This window comes from Mustela lutreola, chromosome 4, assembly GCF_030435805.1.
Source record: "Mustela lutreola isolate mMusLut2 chromosome 4, mMusLut2.pri, whole genome shotgun sequence".
Classification (NCBI taxonomy): Eukaryota; Metazoa; Chordata; class Mammalia; order Carnivora; family Mustelidae; genus Mustela; species Mustela lutreola.
In genome coordinates this window covers 84367116-84384773 of record NC_081293.1, presented here as the reverse complement: position 1 = coordinate 84384773, position 17658 = coordinate 84367116, and the positions used below count along the sequence as shown (strand labels likewise).

General features: G+C 40.5%; 1 protein-coding gene across 3 annotated transcripts in view; it reads right to left on the bottom strand.

Annotated features, from left to right (window-relative positions):
* GNG4 (G protein subunit gamma 4) overlaps positions 1-17658 on the bottom strand; it is a 62314-nt gene that overhangs the window by 3655 nt on the left and 41001 nt on the right. The gene's annotated exons all lie outside the window — the stretch shown is intronic.

Sequence of the window (17658 nt, the reverse complement as noted above, 5' to 3'; positions counted from 1 at the left end):
CGTTAGCTTCACGACGACTCCGCTAAACCGTGTACAGATGAATAAAGTGGAGCGCTGGGCCTGGCCAAGCCTGTGTGATTGTGTTTGTTATTGTTATTTGTTGTTTGATTGCAATCCACTCTCGTGACCAGCACAGAGAGACACTTCATTTTCCCCAAGAGAACACATATTATCAGTGTATTGTATGCATCACATACAGGAGCTACGTACTCTAAGCGCACACCTTAACTCACAAAGGCCACCCCTCCCCCTCAGCCCATGTGCAGGGAATTGCATGGTGCAGAGCAGCAGCTGCTCCCCTTCACTTTCCTTCCAGTCTCACCTGAAGCATGCGGACCCATGGTAGGGGTGCGCTGAGCTATCCCCCTTGTTCAAGCCTGGGGTTCTAGAGGAGGGGCTGGGTGGGAGCCAGCAAAGGGCCCAACCCCGCTCCCTAATAGGAAGATGAAGCTACCAGCTCCTTTCACCGGGCATCTGGGTCACGTGCTTGGCAAATGAATGGCCCGTGTTGATGCATCCGGCCAATTAGGTCGTCCTGCCTGCATGGGCTTATTAGAGGTTACAGGCGGAGCTAAGCATCCAGCAGTCAAATGATATCCTTTCGGGGCACTCAATGTCTAAATCCTTCCTAGAATGTTAAAAACATTCCATAAATGAATGAAAAAATGTCTTAGAATCCCCAGTGTATACAAGCCACACACATTCTCTCCAGGTTTTAAAGACTGACCTACCTTCCAAAATTTTCTGGGAATTTTTCTTCTGATTTCCAGACCAGACCTGATTTAGCAGTGGCTGGACTCCTACAAACAATTCTGGTAGAGATGTATAAGGAATTTACCCCCGCCCAGGGCAAGATCTCAGGGTCCTGGGATCAAGCCCTGCGTTGGGCTTTCTGGTTAATGGGGAGCCTGCCTCTCCTTCTCCCTCTGCACCCCACCCCTGCTCATGTTTCCTCTCTCTCTTAAATAAATAAATTAAAAAAAAAAAAGAAAAGCTTTAATGTACCTCTGTTTACCTTTTAGCACGATCCAGCTAGCCCGAAGTTAGGTTGCTAAACTGTAATTACAACCGGCTTAACACCCTTCACGGGGGAATTGGAACAGTTCCGTTTCCTGAGACTGACCACAAGGGGGCGCCCTGCTGGGGGGCCGTGGACGCTGGACCGTGCACCAGCATGTTAGACCCAGGCATTCGAGGAAGGAGCCCCAAAAAATGTAGCTCTGGAGGTGCCAACCTCCAGTTATAAAACAGTCACGGGGCTGAAAAGTATTATGTAGGGAATACAGTCAAATAATATTTTAATAACACCCTATGGTGACAGACGGTAACTGCACTTATTGGGGTATTTTGTAATGTACAGAATTGTGCAATCACTCTTTCACACTTGAAACGAATAGAACACTGTATGTCAGCTATAGTTCAGTTTTAAAAAATGAGGCTTGTAGAACGGCTGGGTGAAGGAGGGATGGGGCTAGGCTGTTCCTGCCTCCCATCAGTGCCTCCGCTGCCCACACAGCTAAGCTGTTCATGTCTGGCCCTGCTGGTTTTCAGCAGATCTAATCTAGAGAATTTTCTCTCACCTCTGAAGGTGATATTGCACTTGGTTCCACAATTTTTCTTTCAGGGAAACAGGCTGTTCTTCGATTGCCTACTTTTGCTGCCGTTTTAGGACCACAGATGCACTTGCTGAGTGATAACTACAGTCCACTGGATGGCAGAGTCCTGTCCGGGCAGGAACAGGAATGAGTACCTGATGGTACTGGTACTGGTATTGGTGCCAAGTGATAAGCGCCAATGCGAGACCAAATGGGCAGATCTGGTTTGGTTCCATGCAATATTTACATCCTGGATGCCCTCGTTTTGTTGAAACATTCTTAAGAGTGCACAAGTCATCCTACAATCAAAGAAACAGGGGAGGTTTCTAGCTCAGCTAGCAGCCCTCTTGTTTCACAGGGTGTACGATGTTCCTTTATTCCTGCATAAGCAGAGTATTTGGATAACCCCTGAAGTTGGTTGTTATGGGATCTGTAAGGATAAATATAAGTAATGAACATCTTAATGAGTCTTATACATGAAAGGTGGCATCTTGACTCACAGCTTAAGATCCAGGCATTAATGAACCCAAACCTGCTTGTTAGGTTGCATGGAAGGGTTTTCTTAATTTGTCCTAGATTGATTTTTATAGTTGAAAGTTTCCTTCCATGCATATAAAACATGGGCTGCAGGCATTGCCAAATTGCAGAAAACATCTGCCGTCTTTGAAATAAAAAACATGTGATTTGTTTTCAAAGAGAAAATTTTATTTGGGCTGGAAATTTAAAACTCCCTTACTGTTTACACTTTCTCCTCAAGCCCGAAGTCGGCTTTACCTAAAGACCTCTGCTGTAAAATGCCCAGAGTGTCTCTGCCTCTTCTCCTTAGTATTGAGCTATTACAAGACAACAGATGTTGAAAAGAATCGGCAGCCTGGGAGCAACTGTGGAATTTTACCATTGCATTTCAGAGTAAAAGAGGTGATTAAAACAGCCCAAGTTAGCACATAATCCTGTTAGTTGCACTATAATTACAAGCTTCAATGATGGGAGAAAATGTTGCAATTACTATAGTCAAACTCCTCCACAAGACAGATAACATAATTACTATTCTGGCTGTGACTCCCACTGCATTTATCCTTTGCATCTCAAGCAGAGCAACTCACACCTATTCCTCAGCAAGCCCGATCTATTTAACAATACTACTTGGAATCAATTTCAAGCATCTTTTATGGTTATGCCTGTTCCTCTCTCCACCCCAAGAAAACAGAGCAGGATTATTGTGGAGAGCCCAGCCGGGTTCCGCCCTCCCGCCTCCCTGCCCTCCCTACCACCCCTGCCCCGTGGTGCAACAACAGCATCTTTTACAAGGTCAAACGTGGTGCACACTTGCAACAGAAGAAGTCATCTGCTGATTTTCCCCGGTAGAACCATCAGGACATTACAGGAATTATCTCTCACCTCTAAAGTCTGAGCAGGTGCCCCTGAGTGAATCCTTGTCATTTTTTTCTTTCTTTGAATGTTGGGAAGTATTTGAGATTAACGCACCAGTTCCTAAGCACGTGCTCAAGATACTTGCATATTATGATGCTGTAAACTGAACGTCTGTGTCTGTCCAACCCCAATCCAAACGAGGAAGCCTTAATCTCGACATATTTGGAGGTGGGGCCTTTGGAAGGTCATCAGGTCATGAGGGTTGAACCTTGATGAGTAGGACTAGTGCCTCTGCAAGAAGAGACACGAGAAGAGAAGCTTCTCCGCCCACCGTGTCAGGTCACAGCAAGGAGGGGCCATCTGTAAACCTGGAAGAAAGCTTCCACCAGAGCCTGACCGCATTGGCCTTGTGATCTTGAACTTCCCAGCTTGCAGAGCTGTGAGAAATGAATTTCTGTTATTTAAGCCACAGATCTACGGGACTCTGTTACAGCAGTTATGAGTGGGCTAAGACACTAGGCTTCTAGTGGATCCCAGCAATGATTCTGCATTGATCCAGATAAATATAGGCAATTTTCAATCATTGGGTCCTAGGACACAGATAGAGCCACCAGTTGGGAGTGTGTAAGGTTATCCCTAGAGGATATGGAGTGGGCGTGGCCTGGAAGATAGAAGTGAATACACGAATAACATAATGGAATTATGAATTCTCTGAATTCTAAAGGCAAGTCTTCATAATGGTGGATGAGCTATCATCACATACGTTTCCCCACCACACATGAGAAGATGACTGCACATTGAGAGGTAAATCCAAGACGCTTGGAGGAGAGTTAAATATCTCCAAGTGAACCTTAGAGTTGATATACATGTTCTTCATGGCCAGAAGAGGGAAGCCCTCACTGATTAAATGACCAGATCCACCATGAATCTCAACCAAACCCTTGCAACAGGTTGGCGCATATCCTATATGACTCCGACCATCTCTTAGTTTTGATATATCCCAATTTTCCACAAAGTAATTCCTAATTCAACCATTTTGCAAGTTTACCGAAAAAGTAATTTATTTGGTGACAGGAAGCAGTGAGTCACTCAAGAGGTTTCTGGGACTTAAAGGTGGAAGATGGACATAACAGGGAGGTTCTGGGCTCCAGGGTTTCTAGAAAGCTATGGCATCTCTTAGAGAGGAAGCAATGGATTGTGAGTCAGGAAACACTGTGTCTGACCAAGCCGCATTCAGCACTAATGAGCTGTGTCATTCTGGGCAAGACAAACACTCAGGCACTTGGTTGCAGTCCTGTCAACGGGAGCAGCAGTAGCTGCAGGTTTGTGATGAAGCACCATAATGGGTGCAATTACACATACAGCATGTTCGTATTTCATTATTCCTTTGGCTGCTTTCTGGGAGGACGCTGACAAACAGACACGAGGAAGTTTCTCGGAAATTATTAGGGCAACTGGATGCCCACAGTGCCCCCAACCCAAATCCTCGCGAGTTAGAAGTGTCCCTTGCCTTTCTCAAATGCACATTTTGTCTTTTTGTTCTCCTGCTTCTGTTCTCCTCTTTGATTTAATTCAAAGATTTTTCTCCTTTGATCTGAGAGCTATTCTAGAATCACTCATTCCTAGCCCCTTGTCTTTGAATTTCTTTCTAAATCTGGCCGTAGACAGTTACCATCTGAACAGGTTTCTGGGAAAGTACAAGAAACCCAAGAGAAGGGTTAGGTTTCTGCTAAACTAGCAGAAGGTGAAGCAATGAAGGGGCAGGACCCAAGTTCAGACCAGACACGCTCGAAAGGCAAGATCTGTTTGCACCGCCTTGACTTTGCGCTGGGTCACAGGACATGATTTGTATTTATTTTCTTTTAGACATGTCATTCTTTCAACCTTCACGTCATTTATCACTTGATTCTATCCCTTCCTTGGACGGCTATGGACGCTTTTAATTGGCTGTCAGTGATCTACCAGAACATGACAGGCTCCCTGATTTTGTTCTTCAATTTTCCACAGAAAACACCATGATATTTGAGCCTCACTCGTCTTCTGTTTTAGTAAAAAATGCCTTTTGCTTTAGAATTTTCTCGTTTGGCTTTAGAAAACTCAACACAGCGTGTTTTATCTTGTGGAGAAATAAAACCTTAAAGAAAACATGTCATTCTTGGAAAGGAATCTATACTTTCAATGCCATCCCAATCAAAAGTGAAATTGAAATTTTGGAACTTCATCAAGAACAAAAACTTCTGCACAGCAAAGGAAACAGTCAACAAAACAAAGAGGTAACCCATGGAATGGGAGAAGATATTCACAAATGACACTACAGACAAAGGCTGATATCCATGATCTATAAAGAACTCCTCAAACTCAACATACACAAAACAGATAATCATGTCAAAAAATGGGCAGAAGACATGAACAGACACTTCTCCAGCAAAGATATACAAATGGCTATCAGACACAAGAAAAAATGTCCATCATCACTAGCCATCAGGGAGATTCAGATTAAAACCACATTGAGATACCACCTTACACCAGTTAGAATGGCCAAAATTAGCAAGACAGGAAACAACGTGTGTTGGAGAGGATGTGGAGAAAGGGGAACCCTCTTACACTGCTGGTGGAAATGCAAGTTGGTGAAGCCACTTTGGAAAACAGTGTGGAGATTCCTTAAGAAATTAAAAATCGAGCTTTCCTATGACCCTGCAATTGCACTCCTGGGTATTTACCCCAAAGATACAGATGTAGTGAAAAGAAGGGCCACCTGTACCCCAATGTTTATAGCAGCAATGGCCACAATAGCTAAACTGTGGAAATATCTGAGATACCCTTCAACAGATAAATGGACAAAGAAGATGTGTTCCATATATACAATGGAGTATTATGTCTCCATCAGAAAGGCCGAATACCCAACTTTTGCATCAACATGGATGGGACTGGAAGAGATTATGCTGAGTGAAATAAGTCAAGCAGAGAGAATCAATTATCATATGGTTTTGCTCACTTGTGGAGCATAAGGAATAACACAGAGGACACTGGGACAGGATAAGTGAGTTGGGTCAAATTGGAGGGGGAGACGAACCATGAGACTGTGGACTCTGAGAAACAATCCAAGGGTTTTAGAGGGGAAGGGGAGGGAGGGTTGGGTGAGCCTGGTGGTGGGCATTATGGAGGACACAGACTGCATGGAGTACTGGGTGTGGTGCATAAACAATGACTCTTGGAATATTGCAAAAAAAATTTTAAGAACTCACAAACCAGTAGGGTTGTCATGACTCTTAGAAGGGCTAGAAACAAACAAACAAAGAGGGGAAGACAGATGAAAGACTTATCTGTGAGAAGAATTATGAGGGGAAAAAAAATCTCTGGTTCAAATATAAATGTGAAGCAAGAGTCATAAGGCTGACGCCCAAAGGTCTGTCCCAGCAAACTTCTGTGCGCTTACTGTTCGGTTCCACTCAGCATCCCTGCGTTGTCCAAGCTGATGGGCAGGAAAGTAGAAAAGATAATCCTGATCTTATTTACACTTACATCTGGAATGTAATTGATGCTTTTTATGCAGTGTGTTTCCATGAGAATATGGTCATATTTTGCATCTGACTACTAGTCCCTAAGGGAATGAGGAGGAATATACAGATTGTATACAAAATGAAAAAAAAAAAAAAACCCAAAATGGACAGTGTACTTGCAGATAATGTGCTAGAGAGGAACTATGTGGGAAGGACAGAAAGGGTCTCTTTCTGTTTACTATAATGTGCGGCCACCTCGCATGGCACCCTCTTTCCTCTTCACGGACCATCACACTATATAAATGACAATAAAGTCAGAGGAGGGAATGCTAACTGGGTCCTCAGGAGTTGGTGGCATCTCCAGGGAAGAGGTGATTCCTATGCAGAATTTTAATTTTGAAACAGATTTCTTGTCTTCACAATAATAATCCTTATTTGTTCATAAAATTGCCCTAAAAAGTTCAAAGCTAGAAGCAAAAGTCAATTGCCACTTGGAGACTGTGCTTTGGTGAACGTCTTTTCAGATATCTCACTGTTCCTCTTTCTACATACAATTTCATATGCTGCTCTGTAATGTGCTTTTTTGTTCACTCAGTACACACAGATGCATGTCATTGTTTAGGATGATAATGTAGTGTAACATGGTCTCTACCTGACTTACTTAACCAAGCCCTGTTGATAGGCAGTCAAAAATTACAATTTGTCGACATTATACGAGCAAGCTCATGAAATTCGTACTTCCCTTCATTATTTGTGAGAGAGTCTCTGGGTAAACTTCTAGATGTGAGAACACTGGGGTCAAGAGAATGCATGATAAACATTTTGATACACATTCCGAACTATCCTTCTGGAAGACTGTATCAGGGTCTACTCCAACCATCAAGAACCTCTGACTTCACAGCCGATGACAGTGGATTTCATTGAAGATTAAAAACATTAACAGTCTTACAGTAGCCAAGATATGGAAGCAACCTGAGTGTCCACTCATAGACGAAGGGATAAGGAAGATGTGTGTATACACACACGATGGCATGCTACTCAGCCAGATAAAAGGGTCAGGCCAATTACTACAACATGGATGGACCTAGAAACTATTATGGTAAATGAAATAAGTCAGACTGAAAAAGACAAATGCCACATGATTTGACTCATATGTGGCACCTAAATAAACAAAAGAATAAACAAGAAGCAACAGAATCAAAGGCAGCAAACTGATGGTTACCAGAGCGGGTGGGGCCAAATGGTGAAGGGGAGTGGGAGACACAGGCTTCCCGTTATGGAATGAGTAAGTCAAGGAAATAAAGGCACAGCAGACAGGGTCATGTTTTGCATTTGGCTCCCGGCCCAGGGCACACAGTCAGTGGTACTGTAATCGTGCTGTCTGGTCACAGACGGTAGCTACACTCGTGGGGAGCACAACATTACACACAGAGAAGTTGAACCACTATATTATACAGCTGAAACTAATGTCCCATTTGTGTGTCAACAATACTAAAACAAAACCAAAAATGGAATGGGTCTTAGTATTTTTTTTTTAAGCAGATCTCAGTGTTGTTTTGTGCCTAATTCTTATTTATGGAGGTAAATGTCTCTTCATATCTTTGACCATTTATAGGTCTCCATTTTAAGCTGCCTATTCGTTTGTACGGCTAAAAAAAAAAAAAAGAGGATCTTTTCTTATTGAATTGTCAGAGAAATTTCAGAGAGGTTTAGGGAAACCAACCCTTTGTTACACAAATGCAAATGTATTTGTTTTGTTGACTAGAAATTTTTACCATATTGAGTTTTTTAAAATGCTGTCAAAACTTTTATGTTATGAACTGTGGATTTTGTGGTATGATTGGCCCTCCCAAATATTAATAAAAACATTTGCTTCGGAAAAAAAAAACGCAAAACATTTTCTTCTATTTCCCCACCACTTTTATGGTCTTCTTTGTTATATTTAAATCTTTGATCGGGGCGCCTGGGTGGCTCAGTCGGTTAAACGTCTGCCATTAGCTCAGGTCATGATCTCAGGGTCCTTGGATCAAACCCTGCATTGGACTCTCTGCTCAGCAGGGAGCCTGCTTTTCCCTCTGCCTCTGTCCCTCCTGCCCCCAAATAAATAAATAAATTCTTAAAAAAATAAATCTGGGGGCACCTGGGTGGCTCAGTGGGTTAAGCCTCTGCCTTTGGCTCAGGTCATGATCTCAGGGTCCTGGGATTGAGCCCTGCATCAGGGTCTCTGCTCAGCAGGGAGCCTGCTTCCCTTCCTCTCTCTCTCTGCCTGCCTCTCTGCCTACATGTGATCTCTGTCTGTCAAATAAATAAATAAAATCTTAAAAAAAAAATCTTTGATCAAACTTAGGGACTGACCTGTGTCCTATGTTGAAGCCATAAACTCTAATGTGACTATTTGGAGATATGGCCTTCAGGGAGGTAATTCAGGTTAAATGAGGGAAAAAAGGGGATGGGACTCCTAATCTGATAGACCTGGGTATGTTTAAAAGAAGAACAGACACAAGCTCTCTCTTCCCCGAGCACAGAGGGACGGCCACTCGAAGACACAATGAGCACGGAGGCCTCACCAGACATCAACGTGACTGGCACCTTGATCTTGGACTTCCAGGCTCTGGACTGTGAGAAATTAAATTTCAGTTTAAGCCACATAGTTTGTGGTTTATGCTATGTTTATGTTGTTATGGCAGCCAAGCAGACACATACAATCCATCTGAAGTTTATCTGTTTAAGATTAGTGATGTATGCAGCTTTGTTTGTTTTCCTAAGGGCTAGCAATTTCCAGCAGTATTTATAAATAATGTGTTCTCCACTGATTTGAGATACCATATGGATCATATTCCAAATTCCTAGTACATTTAGATTTATTTAGGACTACCTATTCTGTTCTCTTGATCTGCCTAATTAAAAAGCTTTAAATACTCTGATTTTATGATAAATTTTAATACCTCACAGGAAAATTCTATATATCTTCTTCCTTGAACACAGATTACTTAAAAAAAATTCTTGGATACTTTCACACATTTAGTCATCTAATTGAACTTTAGAATAGTTTGAAGTTTGCTTTTGACAAAAACAGAAATAGAATTCTGATTAGATCTGTATTGAATTTATATACTAATTTACAGAGAAGAGACAATATTGACTCTACCTATTCAAGAAGAGGGTGTCCATGGGGCGCCTGGGTGGCTCAGTGGATTAAGCCACTGCCTTCAGCTCAGGTCATGATCTCAGGGTCCTGGGATCGAGTCCCACACCAGGCTCTTTGCTCAGCAGGGAGCCTGCTTCCTCCTCTCTCTCTGCCTGCCTCTCTGCCTACTTGTGATCTCTGTCTGTCACATAAATAAATAAAATCTTAAAAAAAAAAAAAAGAAGAGGGTATCCACTTTCCTTTATCCAAATTGTCTCCACCTTCCCTCTTTCAAGTTTTTTACATGTTTTTATGTTTTGAGTGTGAAAAAGTATAATCTGACACATTTACATATGGCATTCTCGAAGTCAATTTCATTGTTTAAGAGATGGTTTAAAAAGGATACCGAGGCTGACATTTACTCATACTACTGCTACTATTTTACTGCACTATGGTCAAAGAATGTGGTATGAACTATTTCTACTTTTCGAATATAGTAAAGTATTCCATGATTGGTACTTATAGAAAAGTGGTAACATTTTTTGGAAAAAGATATATGTCCCATTATCCATCTACCTATCAATCAACCATCAATCAATCAGATCAACCTAATTAATTTTATTATTAATATATGCTTACATCTCTTTTGTCTAGTTGATCCACCAAAGACTAGGAAAGACATGCTATACCCTCACACAATTTGTCCACCTTGATGTTCTAACAAATTTTTCTTTATATATTTTTGATACAATTGGATCGTATGGTAAGACTATCTTTAGCTTTGTAAGAATTTTGCATTCTCCAGCAATAAATGAGAGTTCCTATCCTTCCACATCTTTGTCAGAATGTACTATTGTCAGTTTTTTGGATTTTAGTCATTCTAATTATTGTGTAGTGGTATCTCATTGTCCCTTTAATTTGTAATGCTCCAGTGGAGCATTCTATATGTTGTGGAGCATCTTTTCATTTGCTTCTTTGCCATCTGGATATCTTCTTTGGTGAGGGGTCTGTTCAGGTCTTTAGACTATTTTTTAAAGATTTTATTTATTTGTTTATTTGTCAGAGAGCGAGCAAGCTAGTGAGAGAGCAAGAGAGAACAGGCACACAAGCAGGGAGAGTGGCAGGCAGAGAGAGAAGCAGGCTTCCTGCTGAGCAAGGAGCCCAATGTCGGACACAATCCCAGGATCCAGATATCATGACCTGAGCCTAAGGCAGATGCTTAACCACCTGAGCCACCCAGGCATCCCTTTTGTCTATTTTTTAAGGGTGGTTTGTTTTCTCATTGTTGAGTTTTAAGAGCTCTTTTTATATTTTGGATACCAGTCCTTTATCAGGTATGTGCTTTGCAAAGGTTTCCCCCAGTCTGTGGCTTGTCTTCTCATCCTCTTAACAGTATCTTTCACAGAGAAGTACTTAATTTGAATGAAGTCCAGCTCATCAATTTTTCTTCTGTGGCTTGTGCTTTTGGTGTCATAGCTACAAATGAACTGCTAAACCCAAGATCACCTAGACTTTCTCCTGTGCTTTCCTCTAAAAGTTTTATAGTTCTACCTTTAACACGACTCATTTTGAGCTCATTTTTGTGAAAGGTATAAGGTCTGTGTGTAGATTTATTGTTTTGCATGTGGCTGTCTAGTTGTTCCCACAGCATTTGTTGAAGAGACTATCTTTCCTCCACTGTATTGTCTTTGCTTTTTTGTCAAAGGTCAGTTGACTGTATGTATGTGGGTCTATTTCTGAGCTCTCTATTCCACTTCATTGATCTATTTGTCTATTCTTTTGTCAATACCACATTGTCTTGATCACTGCCGCTGTATAGTAAGTTTTGCAGTTGGGTAGTGTCAGTCTTCCTCCTCTCCCTCAATATTGTGTTGGCTATTCCATTTTTTTCTTATTTTCCCTTCTCCATATAAATTTCAGGATCATTTTGTCAGTATCAACAAGCTAACTTTCTGGAGTTTTTTATTGGCATTGTTTTGAATCTATTGATCAAGTTGGGAAAAAATGATATCTTAATAGTATTGAGTCCTCCTATCCATGAACATGGAATGTCTTTATTTATTTAGATTTTCTTATCTTTTTAATGAGTTTTGTAGTTTTTCTGACATAGATCTTGTATACAATGTAACCAGTGGTTAAAAAACAATTGATCCAAGATGGTGAAGGTGACTGGATTAAATATGAAACAATAGTTATAGACCCTGAAATCATTGTGTCAAAGTTGATGGCAAGAAAAGTTGTGAGCAATGTGGCTTATGATACATGAAAGAGGGTGGGTTCTATTCCTGTTAGAGTTGGACCTGTGACATCTGCAAGTTATGCACAGCAAAGTAGCTCTGGAGACATTTGGGCTAGGAAAGTGGACTATTCAGTTGAAGCAGCTTAGTCTCAAAGAACACTTGTCTCAAGGTGATATTAATATAATACAATCTTGCAAGCCAAGATATTAATATAATACAATATAATGTTTTATATTATTTATACAATGATATTGATCATTGTATATACTGATATACAATGATATTAACATAATACAATCTTGCAAACCAAACCCCACTGGTAACCTGGGCCTGAGAAGATGGTTTGCTTTTTAGGTAGAATTGTATGATCAAACCAAGATTAAGTTTGTGTTAAACACTAGAAGGCCCAAAGCACAATCTAATGAAAAATACACAAAAATGATGAGAATAACACTAAATGTTGGGAGTAGAGAAGAGAACACCACAATGTGCTGGTGTAAATTCTTCATCAGGTTATGCTTGCTTATTTATATTCAAACCACATTAGGGTCTAACTTTTGGAGTAAAAGATAGTGTTGAAGGAAGGAGACTCTCAGGTCATTCCTACGAAAGAGTTCACTGTGTACCTCACTGGTGACATCCACTCTACAGGACACCTAATATTCTTTCTGCTGCTGCTATTGCTATTTATACATCCCATGAACGGACATAGATGGGCAGTGATCTCTTTAACCATCTGGTACCTAATGGAGAACAAGTGTCTTATGCCCAAATCTGAAGTCTCTAGAGAGTAAAAATTGAGAAGACTGACCCTATCTCACTAACAGATAAAGAATGCCACAAAATTCCAAGACTGAATTCATCTAGAAACTGTAACCTGGTAAAGACTTTAGATACAAGTGATAGATTCCTGAGGCAGATGACCTTTGGAGTGATGGCTCAGATAGATTTTCCGTGGTGAGTGAAGTGCTTGATTCTCATTAGTACTCTGAAAGTTGGGAATGAGACACTGGGCAAGCGACACTATCCTATGTGCCATTTGTTGAATGTTGAAGATCTGGGGGTGAGTGGTGCTTTGATGTTGCTTACAAAGAATGCATCAAGCCTAATCTTATGCAAATATTAGAGGGCATGCCGATATTTATTCTCAATGGACATGAATTCCTCTAGCATAGCAGACTCAACTGTACTAAAGCTTGTTGGCGCTGGTTACTGAAGCTGGACTGGAAACAAACTTTATTAAAAATTTGTTAAAAAATTTTAATTTTAATTGTGGTAAAACACACATAAAATTTATCATCCTAACCATTTTTAAGCATACAGATCAGTATTAAGGATATTCACACTGTGGTGCAACGGACACAACAGAACTCTTCCATCTTGTAAGACAGAAACTCTGTCCCCCATCAAACAATTCCCCATTCCCTCTCCCCCATCCCCTGGCAATCATCATTCCACGTTCTTTCCCTATGAATTTGACTATTCTGGTTACTTCATGTAAATGGAATCATACAGTTTTTTTCTCTGGCTTAATTTCACTTAACATAATACCCTCAAGTTTCATCCATGTTGTAGCCTGTGTCAGAATGTCCTTCCTTTTTAAGGCTGAATAATCTTCTGTTGTATGGATTTACCACACTTTGTTTATCCACTCATCTGCTGAGGGACACATAGGTTGCTTTTACCTGTTGGCTATTCTAAATAATGCTAGGAACTGAACGTACAAATCTCTTAGAAACCCCGATTTCAGTTCTTTGGGATATATACCTAGAAGTAGAATTGCTGGATTGTATGGTAATTGTATTTTTAGTTTTTTGAGGAACTACCATACTAGAGCTTTCCATCATGGCTGCACCATTTTACATTCCCATCAACAGTGCACAATAGTTACAATTTCTTCACATCTTCACCAACCCTTGTTATTTTCTGTTGTGTTTTGTTTTGAAAGTAGCTATCCTGATGGATGGGAGGTAATGAAGAAAGGTTTTTAACACTAAATGCTGATATTCTAGTTCCCTCTGTCCTGTGGTAGAGTTTGTTACTACTGCTGGGATCCTTAGAATGCAAGAGAAAGCCTGAAGAGACGGCTGGATGAAGTCCACTGGAGTGGCCCTAGCAGCTCGGTATAAAGTTAGAGACCTCACAAGGTAAGAGTTTGGACATCTGACAAAAAGCAGGGACTTTGTTTCATAGCCCTGATCAAAAAAAGTGCTCCTGTAAGTGTGGCTTATTTGTGATGTATGAGTCAGTGTTTATAGCTGCAGATTTTCAATGCCCTTTTAGGGGGAACAAGATGTGTGGTACATGGACTGCCTCACACGACCCTATTTCTATGATACTGATTTGTATCTCCTTTACTGAAATACAATTGTAGGCAATGAAAAAGGTTTGCTAAAGAGGTACACATTTTGCATTTTATTTGACTTTCTGCATAATTGAGATGATTGTTTCTGTTGCCTAGCACATGAATGACCACTTGGTTAGGTAGAGAATTCTTTGCAGAATGTCAGCATTTTTATGTAATCTTAGGCTGGCCTCTTCTGAACTGTGATGCCATGTTGTCCTGACTGATATTTCTGCCCTTCGTAGCTAGGGCACTGTGGTTTAATGACAAGACTTGAGGTTCTGGGTTGGTATTCCCACCTCGTCACCTTACTGTGGGTCCAAGTTTTCTTGTATATAAACTGTGGTATGAGCAGCACCAATATCTTGGGACCAGAGTAAGGATTCAAGCATTTAATGCCTGTTGTTAGGGGTATGTGCCCCAAATTGCTTCCTCTGCCTGCATACTTAATGGGCTTTTCCTTTGCTTTAGAGATTAAGGAACCTCAGCAAGTGTATGTGTCTCAGGGCTTATTATTTTCTATAGTCCTTCCTGGAACATAGTGAGCTGTTTGGATCTGCAGATTCAAGTCTTCCTTTATTTAACGAAACCTTTTCATATTCTCCCCTTCAGAGTATTTTCTATTCCATTTGTTCTCTCTGCCAGGAACATCAGCATCCAAACGTTGGAGTGTTGCTGCCAGTCTTTGTTTCTGTCACCGTCTCCCTGACTGCTCTGATCTGACCATTCATCTTCTCTTCTGCATTATGTATGAGTTTCTGAAGCCTACGCTCCACATCATTAATTTGGCTTCCGAAGGAGTGTGTCACACTCTTTGCTCCTTGTAATTGTGTCCCCATCCCCCCTCAACCTCTTTCCTTAGTTTTCCACCTCCTTTTCTGACTCATTATTTTATCTCCTCTTTGAGCTAGAGTTTCACAGATTCTGTTTGCTTTACATTTTTGAGCCTCTAAAGCAGTTACCTGAAGTTTTCTTTAGTTTTCTGGAAGAAGACTTTTTCCTAAATGAAAACTTTATTGGTCTTCTATATGCTATAGTCCAGTTCTTGATTTTTCTTGGAAGTCTGTTGACATAGGTCCATAAAATTTGTATGGAGCCACAAAAGACCTTGAATAGCCAAAGCAATCTTGAGAAAGAAGGACAAAGCTGGAGGTATCACAATCCTAGATTTCAAGACATACTGCAAAGCTGTGGTCATCAAAACAGTATGGTACTGGCACAAAAATAGAAAAGAGAGCAGAAAAGAGAGCCCAGACATAAACCCACACTTAAATCATTAATTAATCTATGACGAAGGAGGCAAGAATATACAATGGAGAAAAGACACTCTCTTCAAAAAACAGCTCTGGGAAAACTGGACAGCTACATGCAAAAGAATGAAACGGGACCATTTTCTTATACGATACACAAACATACTGTCAAAGCGGACTAAAGACCTAACTGTGAGACCCCAAACCATTAAACTCCTAAGAGAAAACATAGGCAGTAATTTCTTTGGCATTGGCCATGGAAACATTGCTCTAGATATGTCTCCTGAGGCAAGAGAAACAAAAAGCAAAAATAAACTGTTGGGACTACACCAAAATAAAAACCTTTTGCACAGGGAAGGAACCAATCAAAATAACTAAAAGGTAACATACTGAGTGGAGGAAGATATTTGCAAACAATATATCTGATAAAGGGTTAGTATCTAAAATATATAAAGAACTTACACAACTCAACACCAACCCCCCCCAGTAGTCCAATAAAAAAATGGGCAGAGGACCTTAAGAACGTTTTTCCAAAGAAGACATCCAGATGGCCAACAGACACATTAAAAGATGCCCAGCATCATTCATCATCAGAGAAATGCAAATCACAATGACAATGAGAGATCAACTCACACCTGTCAGAATGCCTAGAATCAAAAAGACAAGAAACAACAGGTGTTGGTGAGGCTGTAGAGAAAAGGAACCCTTGTACGCTATTGGTGGGAATGCAAACTGGTGTAGCCACTGTGGAAAACAGTTTGAAGTTTCCTCAAAAAATTAAAAATAGACTTACCATATGATCCAATAATTCTACTACTATTTACCCAAAGAAAACAAAAACACTAATTTGAAAAAATGTATGCACTCTTATGTGTTTTTTTTTTTTTTTTAAAGATTTACTTATTTATCTGAGAGAGAGTAGGGGAGAAAGAAAGCAGGGGAAGGGTCAAAGACAGGAGGGGAGAGAGAATCCCAAGCAGACTCATGCTAAGTAGGGAGCTTGACATGGGGGTCGATCTCACGACCCTGAGATCATGACCTGAGCCAAAATCAAGAGTTGGATGCCCAACTGACTGAGCCACCCAAGTGTTCCTCTGCTGTGCTTTTTAAAAAGTAATACTGCAAAATTGGAAATAAGGGAACTGTCCCAAGGATAGGAGACAGTGAAATAAATTACTGTATAGCAGGTGATGGAGGAAAGAGATAGTAAAAATGACATTTCAGGAGACTATTTACTGACCTGGACATGTCATCACAATACACTATTTGGTGATAAGTCAGGTTGCAAAATGTAATCACCACAATTTTATAAAAAGAAAAACAGGCAAATGGCTAGATGGAAAAAACATGGAAATGTAGTTCTTAGAAATTATTTAGACTTTCTTCATTATACTTTTATTTTCCAACATTCTCTAAAGTAAATGAGCACCATTTTTATGAACAGAGAAATAGTGTTATTTTTAGAGTAGGAATTAAAGGCCTCAGAATAGGGTGCCTAATTTCTTTGTCTCACTCGTAGCTTCTGGATGTTCTCTCTCCTTTACAAGCCTTACACATACTATATGCTTTGAGATATATCCAACTTACTTTCATATATTTACGGTTTGAAAAAAAATTCTAAACAGAAGAAGCAGAGTATATGTAAAATATATCTTCAACACTTGCAAATTCAATTCTTGTGTCCTTGTGTGTTGTCTCTACAATATTTCTTTTTAAAGATTTTATTTATTTGACAGACAGAGATCACAAGTAGGCAGAGAGGCAGGCAAAGAGAGACAGGGAAGCAGGCTCCCTGATGAGCAGAGAGTCCGATGTGGGGCTCGATCCCAGGACCCTGGGATCATGACCTGAGCCAAAGGCAGAGGCTTAACCCACTGAGCCACCCAGGTGCCCCTCTATAATATTTTTTGATGATTATTCTTTTTTCTTCTACTATTTATTTATCTATTAAAAGACTTTATTTATTTATTTGAGGAAGGGGGAAGAACAGAGGGAGAGGGACAAGCAGACTCCATGCTGAGTGTGGAGCCCGATGAAGGGTTCAATTCCAGGACTGGAGCCAAAATTAAGAGTCAGACGTTCAACTGATGGAAACAGCCAGGTGTCTCTGATCGTGTGTTCTCTTCTCTTTTAAACACCAAATTACAAAACCTCAATGCCCAAGAGTAAATGCAAGTAATTCATTTTTTCTCTAAGGCTATTCTATTTCTCTTTTCAAACTGTTTTCTCCA